Source organism: Rattus norvegicus, chromosome 3, assembly GCF_021556685.1.
Source record: "Rattus norvegicus strain SHRSP/BbbUtx chromosome 3, alternate assembly SHRSP_T2T, whole genome shotgun sequence".
NCBI classification, from domain to species: domain Eukaryota; kingdom Metazoa; phylum Chordata; class Mammalia; order Rodentia; family Muridae; genus Rattus; species Rattus norvegicus.
This window is the reverse complement of record NC_141536.1, coordinates 17,743,830-17,755,513: the sequence shown is the minus strand read 5'-3', so window position 1 is coordinate 17,755,513 and position 11,684 is coordinate 17,743,830.

Below are 11,684 nucleotides of genomic sequence, written 5' to 3'. Positions count from 1 at the left end.
GAGAGAGAGAGAGAGAGAGAGAGAGAGAGAGAGAGAGAGAGAGAGAGCTGCAATGTGTTTCCTGAAATGTCCTCTGGGTTAGGGTTGTCCAGAAGAGGATCTGCGTGAGAGTATCAAAGAGGAAGGGAAACGGCCATAGTTATAATCCGAAAACCAGGACTGAGACCCCGAGGCAACCCAAGCATCCCGACACGCTCCGCCTGGTCGCGTGGAGTGACATGAAAGCTGCCTCTGCTTCCTTTCTTGCCACACTTGATCTCCTGGGAAAGTTTCTTCACCTCCTGAGACCGTCTCTTTGACAACATTTCCAGTATTTCCTGTGGGTCGACCCTGACACGGGAGCTCTACACTGGGACATAATGGGAGACCAGTGTGGGTTCCGGCCGGGTGCTGTTGGTCTCCCCACCTGTGTGTATTTCCTTCCCAGCTCTCTGTCCTGCTGGCCACAGAACTAACTGTGGGTATTGCAGTCCAACTGGGCAAGCACCTCTCCCACGTAAGGTCAGCTTGCTCTAACCCATCTTCTTTATATTCCGGATGACTCCACTTCTCCATATGAATCCCAGCTTATACGCTGTGTCCCATGTGACAAGGGCTGGACATAATGTGCACATATAAATGAGGTTATAGAGATAGTCCAGACCTGGGGCTCAGAACATCCAAGGGGCCTTTGATGTGTCCTGCAGCTAAGGGAGAGCCCTTGAGGTTTATAGAGCAGGGAACAGCATGCTGAGGTCCCAGATGAGATGCCTCTAGCATCCTCAATTCCCATCACTGTGTGTTTAGTCTGAACCAAATGGTGGGTGAGGCGCAGGGAGCATCAAACACCTCACATGATGCTAAGAGCCCCATAGGCATTCTGCTCTTATACAAAGGACCCCAAGGCTAAGAACAGTCATTGTCACATAGCAGTTTCCTCTGAGATTGAAACTCTCAGTCCCATGGGCTTGCTTTCTAAACAAGAAGGTAACAACTCGAAATAGCTTCAGGAAGTCCCTGAAACTGACCAGATTCACTAGGCCCCTCCCTGCAAGAGTAAAGAATAAAAAAACTGAGAGTCACTCTCAGACTGACAGAAGCTGAGTTGTCAAGAAGACTCTGAGACCAGACCGGCTGCCTTGAAGAAGCAGAAACCAGCGAGCTGCCTGGGAGAGTTTTAGATCAACTGGGTCTCTTTCAAGCTGCTGAGCTGCCTGCCGGCTGTGTAGCGTGCTTCATGTTTCCACCTTTTGTGAACTGTCACTTGTGCTGGGATGGGCTTTGGTAATGCAGCTGTCTGTGAGTAATGCCTGCTCCTTAAGTAATCTCTCACTCTTATTCCTCTAAGTAACCCCATTAAAACTCCTTGGTACAACGAGCTGCACTTCGGTGTTGTCTGGTCTGACATGGGGTCTCTATCTGGGGTGAGCAGATATTTGTGTTGTGTCTCCCCAGGAAAAAGTTTTGCACACGACAGTCATCACCACAAGAGAGCTGGCACATTCCCTCAGCCGGGCAACAGAATCCTGTATGTCCCCTCTCAGGACTGAGTACACCAAACTGCTGTCACATAGACTTGAAATTGTCCCAATTCTTTTCAGATGAGGGCGAAACCTCTTAGGGTGTTTAAGGAACCAATAGGGGTTTCAAATGACATCTTTTCATCGGTCACTTTCAGTTGCATCTAAATGGTGGGTCGAGCACCAATCAATAACAGTGCCTGAACAGGCCTGGCTATTTTAATTCAATCCCTGGGACCATATAAATGTGGAAAGAAAATCTACTCCATGAAGCTGTCCTCTGACCTCTGCTTGCACACTGGAGCATGAGCTCCTCTCTACTGCCATGCGCACACATTATGTATATTAACCACCATGTATATAACACACATTATATATGTATATACACATATATACATATATATGTGTGTGTGTGTGTATGTATGTATGTATGTATGTATGTATGTATGTATGTATAATTAAGGAGAACCTGGTTATCATCAGGAAATGGTGACCAAGAAACCATCACCTTTATATTCGGGGCTGGGGGTGGGGTTGGGGGTGAGGCTGAGGGTGGGGTTGGGGGTTGAGGCTGAAGGTGGGGGTGGGGGTGGGGGTGGGGGTGGGGGTGGGGGTGGGGCGGGTCTTGCCTCTATGCATTTTTAATATGTTCAGTTGATGTCCTCCTCCAAGTTCAGTCTTCAGCTTTGGTGTACCCACCACCTCAGCAAGGGCTGAGGGGTAGCCTAAAGGGAACCACTGTCTATAGTCCAAGTTGGGACGTCCATGCCATGCGGCAGACAGGAACGTAACAGGACAGATGTCAAGGAACTCAGGTCCTTCTCAAAGGGGACAGGGATCTCCCTGCCCCCACCTCATGGAGCAGAACCAGCTACAGGGCTGGACAGAGCACACGATGGCCGCTCCTGGGGCTTGTCCTCATCCTAGTGGTCCTGGTGGGAACTGGGGGAGCCGGGTCAGCACATTAGCCCGTTAGAGTTCCTGCTGGCTAGGAGGTAGAGGGGAGTACCAAAAGTGTTTCCCTTTGTGGCAGTCTCGAATGGCCGTGAACGCGGGTGACAAAAGCACCATGCTAAAACTTGGTGGCAGAGTTTCAGAGAGGGGCTCAGGGCACAGCTTCGCAGTGAGGCTGGGCCAGCATCAGTCACTTCCTACTTGCCAAGATCCTTGGCCATGTCGTGAAGCAGCAACCAGGACTGACCCAAGGATGACTTGTATCCGTGCCTTACGCTGGAGTCCCCGTGGGAGTGGGCGGGAACCTTCTGACGGGAGCTGAGGGCTAGCTGCCAGGGTGATTTTTTTTCCATATCCCTGGTGGGGACAGCAGTTACACCCAGACAGGTCAGAGCTGCTATGATGCAGTGTTCACTTGGGGTGGGAGAGATGTATGTCTCGTTCCTGCGGTAAAAAATGTAGAAACGTAGAAGGCAGAGGGGGAGGGGAGGCAACTGTGCTATAAGAAGGGAGGGTGTGGGCGGAGGCAGAGACATGGCCCACTTGTTTAGGGCTCTTACCTTCCGTAGGGAAAGAAGGGGAGGAGGAGAAAGGAAGCTCAGAGACCAGGGAGACAGTCCATGGAAGAACAGTCTTGTGCTTCCTGTCCTTCAGGAAATGGTCTCATGGGACAGCTCACAGAGCGAGGGATGCTTAAACTGGTAGGTTTGCTGAAAACTCAAGGCCGTGAAACTAGGGAACTCAAAGAAAGCCATTCTGGGCACCTGTCTAAGTTTAAAACCAGACAAAGGGAGAACTTACTGACAGCCCTCCCTCCCCCGATTTGCATACTAAGAAAAAAGCAAAACCCGAAACCTCAGGCGAATACATTGCAATTTATGTATCTATTTCTGGTTCTCACCAGTGACTAGTGTGGCAATGAAGACAGAGGAACCGAAACCAGATGCAAGAGTGAAGTTGAATGTCAGAGACAGGATGTCAAGGGTAAAGGAAAGTTCCAGAAGAAGGAGACCACCGAACCATAATCCATAATGGTCGGAGGTATCTGTCGGTGGCACAGCTCAGGAATGCGGGGACTCGGAAACGTGAGAGCAGTGTGGGAGCAGGGAATGAGGTGGAGGAGAGCACACAGGCAGCCAAGACAGAAGTGGTTGCATCAAGATTTAAATCTAGTGGTCCACGTGTGGGTACCTTTCGTGACAATGCCTTGTGACTTCATGTCCGTGACACGTGTTTCCTCAACCCAGGTCTTTCTACCTCCTCCCGAGTTCTCAGAGAGCTCAGCTACTTCCCAGCCTTCTGACCCTCGAAACCGAGATCTCATGCTTGTGGTTTCAAGCCACTCAGCTCTGAGTAATTTGTGACACAGTCACAGAAAACTGTTCTGACGGGTTCGGTGTTCTTCGTGCTGACCATGAGAGTCACCAGCAGTGGTCACATCCCTTCTGTGGCTTCTGCTTCCTGCTTCACTTGTGGCCATTGGGTCTGTTCTCTAGATACCTGATGGCCCACTTGGATTCCTAGTCTTCCGATAGACACCATGACCAAAAGCAGCACAGGGAGCAAAGGGTTCATTCGGCTTATAGGATCCAACCACAGTCGAGAATTGCGGAACAAAGCAAGGCAGAAACTCAAGGCAGGGACCTGGAGGCAGGAGCTGAAGCATAGGACTTAGAGGAACGCTGCTTACTGGCTTGCCCCCATGACTCGCCCAGCCTGCTTTCTTATAGCATCCAGGACCACCTGCCCAGGGGTGGCCACACCAATGGTGAAATGGACCCCACACACCAGTCTTTAATCAAGAAAACGCTCTACAGCCTTGCCTGCCAGGGGTATTTTCTCAGTCGAGGTGCCCTTTCCCTTGATGACTCTAGCTTGTGTCAAGTTGACAGAAACTAAGCGGCGTGCCTCTCCTGTGCTCTGGGCTCTCCTCAGGTCCTACTTGTCACACTGCACTCCTTATCTTCCTCTGTGTTATTCCCGTCCTCCCAGTTTGGAGGAGCATGAAGATCCAGGCAGAATCGGGTTATGAAAGATGCCAATTCTTTTTTTTTTTAATTTATTTTTTAAGATTTTATTTTATTGTATGAGTACACTGTAGCTGCCTTCAGACACACCAGAAGAGGGCATCAGATCTCATTACAGATGGTTGTGAGCCACCATGTGGTTGCTGGGATTTGAACTCAGGACCTCAGGAAGAGCAGTTGGTGCTCTTAACCACTGAGCCATCTCTCCAGCCCCCGAAAGATGCCAATTCTGAAAGCCTCTGCGGGTCTATTTGGTGACCCTGGTGAGCGCTGGCTTGTCCCCTGCCTCTGGATGGCAAGATTGCCAGAGATGCTAGCTGGTTACCGTTACCACGGAGAACAGCGGATGTCCATAATTCCTCCTCCCTCTTTTACTGCTCTCTTGGGCCAGCTGCTTCCAATGTCATCACGGAAAGCAAGGGTTGTCAAGGGAAACACAGGGAAGCAGATAATCAGGGTTTGGGGGTGGGGTGAAATGCCTGGTCCCCACTGACACAGCCTGCCCGGGACCCAGAGCTAAGCCGCTCGTTCATGTCTCTTCTGCCTTACTTCTGTGGTGCCTGGTGGGAAACAAAAATTAATCTGGATTTGGGGTTCAAGTCCCAACTCTGTTCTTTGCTGGGAGGTGCTCGGGAAACTGGTCATCTTCTCTGAGCCTTTGTTCCTTCTTCCGGAAAGGAAATGGAACAGCTATGCTTTAAGGTGTTTGAAAACCTTGTTTTCTGCCAGATGAGGCAGAGCTTGCCTTTAATCCAGGGCTTGCGGGGGGTGGGGGGGTGCAGAGGCAGGCCCACTCCTGCCATCCCAACCTCTCCCACCTCCAGAACAGCTTTACACTCTACCCACCAGGGACTAAGAGTCTCTGCAGGACACTTGCATTCAAGTCATGCCAACTGAGGGTACTTAAAACTGGACGGAGGGGTTGGGGGGATGGCTGACAAGATGGCTCAGCAGGTAAAAAGTATCGTTTATAACCTAATGACCCGAGTTGCATCCCCAGGACGCACGTGGTACAAGCGAGCAGACTCTCAGAAACTGGTCCTTGACCTCCACACATGTACACGTACCTGGATAAATAGTTGCTAATTTAAAGGGCCTTTAAAGAATACAATATGTGTAACCCCAAACTGGCTTCGACCACTTGCTGAGTCAGTCGTCACCTCTGTCTCTTTCTTTCTAGGGGAACTTCTTCAGTTTCGCCAACACCGATGCTTCGCCCCCAAACGCCAACCCTCTGGCTCATTCTCCCCTCTGTTTCCTACGCCCACCTCGCTGCTTCCTGTCTTTCCCAAGCATCTCACGTAAGGTGAACCATAAACTATCCACCCAGCCCTTCCTCCTGCATGACCTACTTCAGGGTGTTTTGAAGAATCATCAAAGAATGTGACCCTTCCAGCCAGAGCCAGCACCCAGTCGGTACTCAGGCATGTGAAGGCGACTAGGTGTCCCACAGCCTCTCTCTCCTCTCTATCTCCAGGCTTCGGGGGCTGCCCGCATCCCGGCCTCTTATGTCTGCTCAGGGATAAGGTTGGACCACCGGATCACCCTGTCACCAGACCATGTGGCTCGTGAGGAATCATGAAGGCCTTCTGTGCGGTCACTGTGTCTGCCCTGTCCTCGGCTGTAAGGGAGCTGTTATTCTGAGTCACGATGACTTTTGAATCCACAGTTCTCTCTGTGCTTGATGCTCCTCCTCCCCATAAACCTAGAAGCCAGTGCCTGGCTTAGTTGTCTCTGTGTCCCTAGGGTCCTCAGTGGAGCACAGATCTGTACTTGGTAGGGACAGTGACCTAAGACAGGACACTGTCCATGCAGCTTGGGAGGTGTCTGTGTTCATTCCAAGTTCCCCTGCCATACCCTCCTAACCAGAGTTCCTGGTCCCATCGCCTGTCTCCCCCTGAGTAGGAGCCCGTTCTTACGGTGTAGCCTAGCTGGCCCCAGTGGTCCTCAGAAACACTACCCCATGGCTGTCCATGCCCCATTGCTGCTATAGCCATCCCCAAATAGGTGGTGCCTACGTCTCCCCATCTGTTACCTTCAGTTCTTCAGTTCAGTCAGTTGTCACGGGGGGTGTTCTTTTCACTTCTAGGGACAGTGTGTTTCTTTGCTCTCTCTGGCTTCTAGAAGCTGTTGGCATCCCTAGCCTAGCGCCTCCTTCTGTCCTTGGATCTAGGAGTCACTGGCGGAGCCCTGACTTTGCATCACGCCAAACCCTGCTTCTTTCTTTTTTTTTTTTTTAACTCTTTTTTTTTTTATTAACTTGAGTATTTCTTATTTACATTTCTATTGTTATTCCCTTTCCTGGTTTCTGGGCCAATATCCTCCTAACCCCTCCCCCTCCCCTTCTTTATGGCTGTTCCCCTCCCCATCCTCCCCCCATTGCCGCCCTCCCCCCAACAATCTAGTTCACTGAGGGTTCAGTCTTAGCAGGACCCAGGGCTTTCCCTTCCACTGGTGCTCTTACTAGGATATTCATTGCTACCTATGAGGTCAGAGTCCAGGGTCAGTCCATGTATAGTCTTTAGGTAGTGGCTTAGTCCCTGGAAGCTCTGGTTGCTTGGCATTGTTGTACATATGGGGTCTCAAGCCCCTTCAAGCTCTTCCAGTTCTTTCTAAGATTCCTTCAACAGGGGTCCTATTCTCAGTTCAGTGGTTTGCTGCTGGCATTCGCCTCTGTATTTGCTGTATTCTGGGTGTGTCTCTCGGGAGAGATCTACATCCGGCTCCTGTCGGCCTGCACTTCTTTGCTTCATCCATCTTGTCTAATTGGGTGGCTGTATATGTATGGGCCACATGTGGGGCAGGCTCTAAATGGGTGTTCCTTCTGTCTCTGTTTTAATCTTTGCCTCTCTATTCCCTGCCCAGGGTATTCTTGTTCCCCTTTTAAAGAAGGAGTGAAGCATTCACATTTTGATCATCCATTTTGAGTTTCATGTGTTCAATGCATCTAGGGTAATTCAAGCATTTGGGCTAATAGCCTCTAATCAATGAATGCATACCATGTGTGTTTTTCTGTGATGGGGTTACCTCACTCAGGATGATATTTTCCAGTTCCAACCATTTGTCTATGAATTTCATAAAGTCATTGTTTTTGATAGCTGAGTAATATTCCATTGTGTAGATGTACCACATTTTCTGTATCCAACCCTGCTTCTTTCTTGAACAGATTCTTCTTCTACCTCCCTCTGCTGCTTTGAAAGACTCCTCCTGCCTTAGGCTTACCCAGACTCAGTCCATTTAGGCTGCTCTGATAGGTCCATAGCCAGGGGCATGATACACCAAAGACTTAGGGCTTAGCAGCTACAGCAGGCTTCTCCCTCTTACCTCCTTCCTTCCATAAGGGCTGTAATTCTACCTATAGGAAGTCTGATCATGCCTCAGTGGCTTTCGACTAAGGTCTACAGTATAAGGGGTCACAACCATGTCTTGTTATCTTCCAAAGTCCTTGAGTTACAAAAAGTTGTGAGCGCCATGTGGGTGCTGGGAGTCGAACCTCGGTCCTCTGGAAGAGCATCTAGTGCTCTTAGCCACCAAACCACGTCTTCAGCCCCACCTGTCAAGAACCGACTTAAGGGAGGAAGGATTACAGTGAGGAGGTTAGAGTGTCAAGAACCCAAGGATACTGACCACGTTGACTCTATAGGAATCAAAGATAGATGTTGGGGTTCATCTCACTCTCTCCTCTGTATTCAGTCTGGGATCCAGGCCTATAGGGTGGTTCTTTCCTGTTTTCTGGAAACCTTTTTGGACACACTCAGAAGTGTGTTTCCATGTTGATTCTAAATTAGGTCAAATTGACAATCAAGATTTCCCATCACGGAACTGGAAAAGTAACCCAGCGTGTAAAGACATGGCAACCACCACCAAGCCCAAGGTGGAGGGAGAGAGCTGACTCCTGCAAGCTCCTCTCAGACTTCCGTGTGTCGTGGTGCACCTCTGGAGAGCGCATGGCATAAATCACTTCGTTATTGAATTAATTGGTAAAAAAAAAATCAGCCAGCATGTGCTGTGAATGAGACCCTTGGCACTGTGGTTGGTGGAGTCAGCAATCGCCCTTAGGTGTGTCTCTGTGAGTCACCTGGCATGGAGGGGCACACACTAAGTGCCTGCTAGGACAAGCCCATGAATGTTAGGAGCCAGGGAATGTCACAGTCAGGTAGGGAGCAGTCGTTTTATCACGAGACAGGCAACTTGAAGCTCTGGTACCAGGAATGAAAAAGAAAGTTCAGCCTCTCTCAGGCCTGCCGGGATCTGGGGGTGCTGGAGGGGACATGGTGTGTTTGGTCTCCTGACCTTTCTCCTTTAGCTTCCCATCAGCCTGTCTTTCTCTCTCTCTCTCTCTCTCTCTCTCTCTCTCTCTCTCTCTTTCTTTCTTTTTTTTTTTCTTTTTTCTTTTTTTCGGAGCTGGGGCCCGAACCCAGCAGCCTGTCTTTCTTGTCAGTGCCATACACCCACTGTCTCTATCGCTACCTGCCATAGGCCTCCATCCATATATTGCATTTTGACTCCATCTTTTTTTTTTTTTTTCCGGAGCTGGGGACTGAACCCAGGGCCTTGCGCTTCCTAGGTAAGCGCTCTACCACTGAGCTAAATCCCCAGCCCCGTATATTGCATTTTGAAATCTCCAAGGCTGGTTCTTGCTTTTTCTCTCCCATCGATCTTCATCTTCCCGTCTTTACATAGTGAGTAATTAAAAGTATTTATTTAATCTTTTTTTTTTTAAAATAAAAAGCTGACCCACACACCTTTGATCCCACAATTTAGATGGCAGAGGCAGGTGGCTCTCTGTGAGTATTAGGCCAGCCTGGGCTACATAGTAAGATCCTGTCTCAAGATAAAAGAAACTTAAAAACATATCTATATCTATATATTATATTATAGTGTTCTCTGTGTGTGTGTGTGTGTGTGCGTGTGTGTGCGTGTGTGTGTGTGTGTGTGTGTGTGTGTGTGTGTTCATACACACTCTCCAGTGCACACACTGGTATGTGTCCTGGCCTGCATGTGGAAGCCAGAGGACAACTTGTGAGACTCAGTTTCTCCTTGTGGGTTGGAAGGCTTGGTAGTTGGTGTTCTTATTTGTTAAGCCTCGTTGCCTGCATAAGAGTATTTGTTGAATGGAGAATGGTGGCAGATGCCTGTAATTCCAGCACTCTGGGAGATTGTGAGTTCAAGGCTAGCCTGGTAACAAGTGCTCCAGTCGCCATGGTGATCGACTCAGAGAGGGCCCCAGTAGCATCCAGTACAAATGCACAAGAACTTAGCTGTGGCTTGCCTAACTTACTTACTTACAGGAAGTTTCCATCTTGGTGGAGGAGTTATTCAGTGACTGCTTAAAACCTCCTTGTTTGTGGGGGTGGGGAGTTGGGGGATGGGGAGATGGGAAGTTGGGGGCAGCAGGAGGGTGCAGTAGGAAAGGATTACTGGGAAATGGGGGCAGCAGACATGGTACTCGGACACAGACCTCAACCTGGGTGGTCTGCCTCAGTGTCTCTCATCCATTACATCCCTCCAAGCTCACGAGACCAGGGAGTGGCCACGCCCCGCTACACAGCTAGAGACCTGGGATGTGGGAGTGGTTTGTCCTCAAGAAGGAAAGACAGCAGTGAATGTGGACTTAAGACAATGTAGGCCCTGTTTGGGGAGATACCTTGCTAGGGAATCTGTAAGAATGAGAGCCTGTCCACAAGCTGGGATAGTTAGTTATAGGGCCAGGGAGGAGGTCGGATGCTCCCTTTTATGGCCAGACACTGGGTGTTGCTAGGAATGACCAAAGAAGGAGTGAGTAGAGAGTAAGGAATGTCAGCGATTGACAGACGTTTCCTATGACTACCCTTTATCAGCGGTTCTGCAGTGGGTCACCCACCGTCAGGAATCCAGGAAACCAAGGCTGGAAGGCTAACCAGTGTGCTTTGGGGGAATTGTCATCATTTAACCAAACCAGAGCAACTTTTCAAAATGGTAACAGAGACAGACTGAGAACCTTCCTTGGAACTGTGGTCTGTCCCCACCACCTCCAAGACTTCCCAACAACATCAAGGATGCGGACAAGCTTGGGCTAATCTCTTGAGGCCAAGCTCCTATGGGTCCCAGAAAGGAAGGAGAAACAACCGGAGGAAAGAGGCAACTGCTAGGCCACTGGAGCGCTGAGGGCACACACTGAGAGAAAGGTTTCTCAGTTCAGCAGGAAAACCAAATGCACAGCCTGCTTGCTTCCTGTGGATGCATGCAAGCTTTGAGGCAACACACACACACACACACACACACACACACACACACACACACACCACACACACCATGCATGCACTCATGCCCCCAGAAGTGAGCTGAGATATATACTCTTGAAGGCAAACTTGTAACTACAAGCAAGACCTTATCCTGTACACCGAGACTGCAGCCACACCCCCAAAACCTGTCCTCACCCATCAAATGTATCAGCTTCTAATGCTCAGGTATGCATGGGAAACACAGCATAGGTACACTGTCACCACCACCCCCCACCCTGTGCCAGGGCACAAGGATATGTGTGAAATGGGGTCAGAAAAGGGTGAAACTTGTTATGCCCAGCATAGTTCTAGAGTCGAGCATTATTTAGTAGGACTCACATACTCCTGGAGGAAAAAATAAATCACTCTTGGGAGTGCTAACACACTCCTGTGATCCCAGCATTCAGGAAACAGGAGCAGGAGGGTCACCAGTTTGAGGCAGGTCTGACTACATAACAAGACTAAATCTCTAAGATCTTCCGGAAATAATCAGGGTGTAGAGAACAGTCCGGTTCAATCTTAGGCAATGGGCAGCAAGGGAGAGATGAGCCCCTACTGAAACATTCGAGATACAGGCTGACATGCATCTTCCTGTGTGAGAAAGTCATGGCCAGATTCCTGTGTGGGACACATTGGTCATTGCCCATAGTCCAATCAGAGATGCAGTCCGTCTGCCCATTGTACCTTCCAGTGGCCCGCTGGAAGTCCTGAGGGCCTACGGCTCCTCTCCAGGTTTCTTCCTGGCTATCTATACACCCTAATGACTTTTGGGGGGCCGTGATAAAACTGTGCAAAAGCAACTTTGAGAGGAAAGGGTTCACTTCATCTTACGAGTTACAGTCTATCCTGGAGGAAAGTCAAGGCAGGAAATTCAAGGCTGGAACTTGAAGTAGACAACAGAGGACCGCTGCCTACTGGTTTACTTCTCTTGGCTTGCTCAG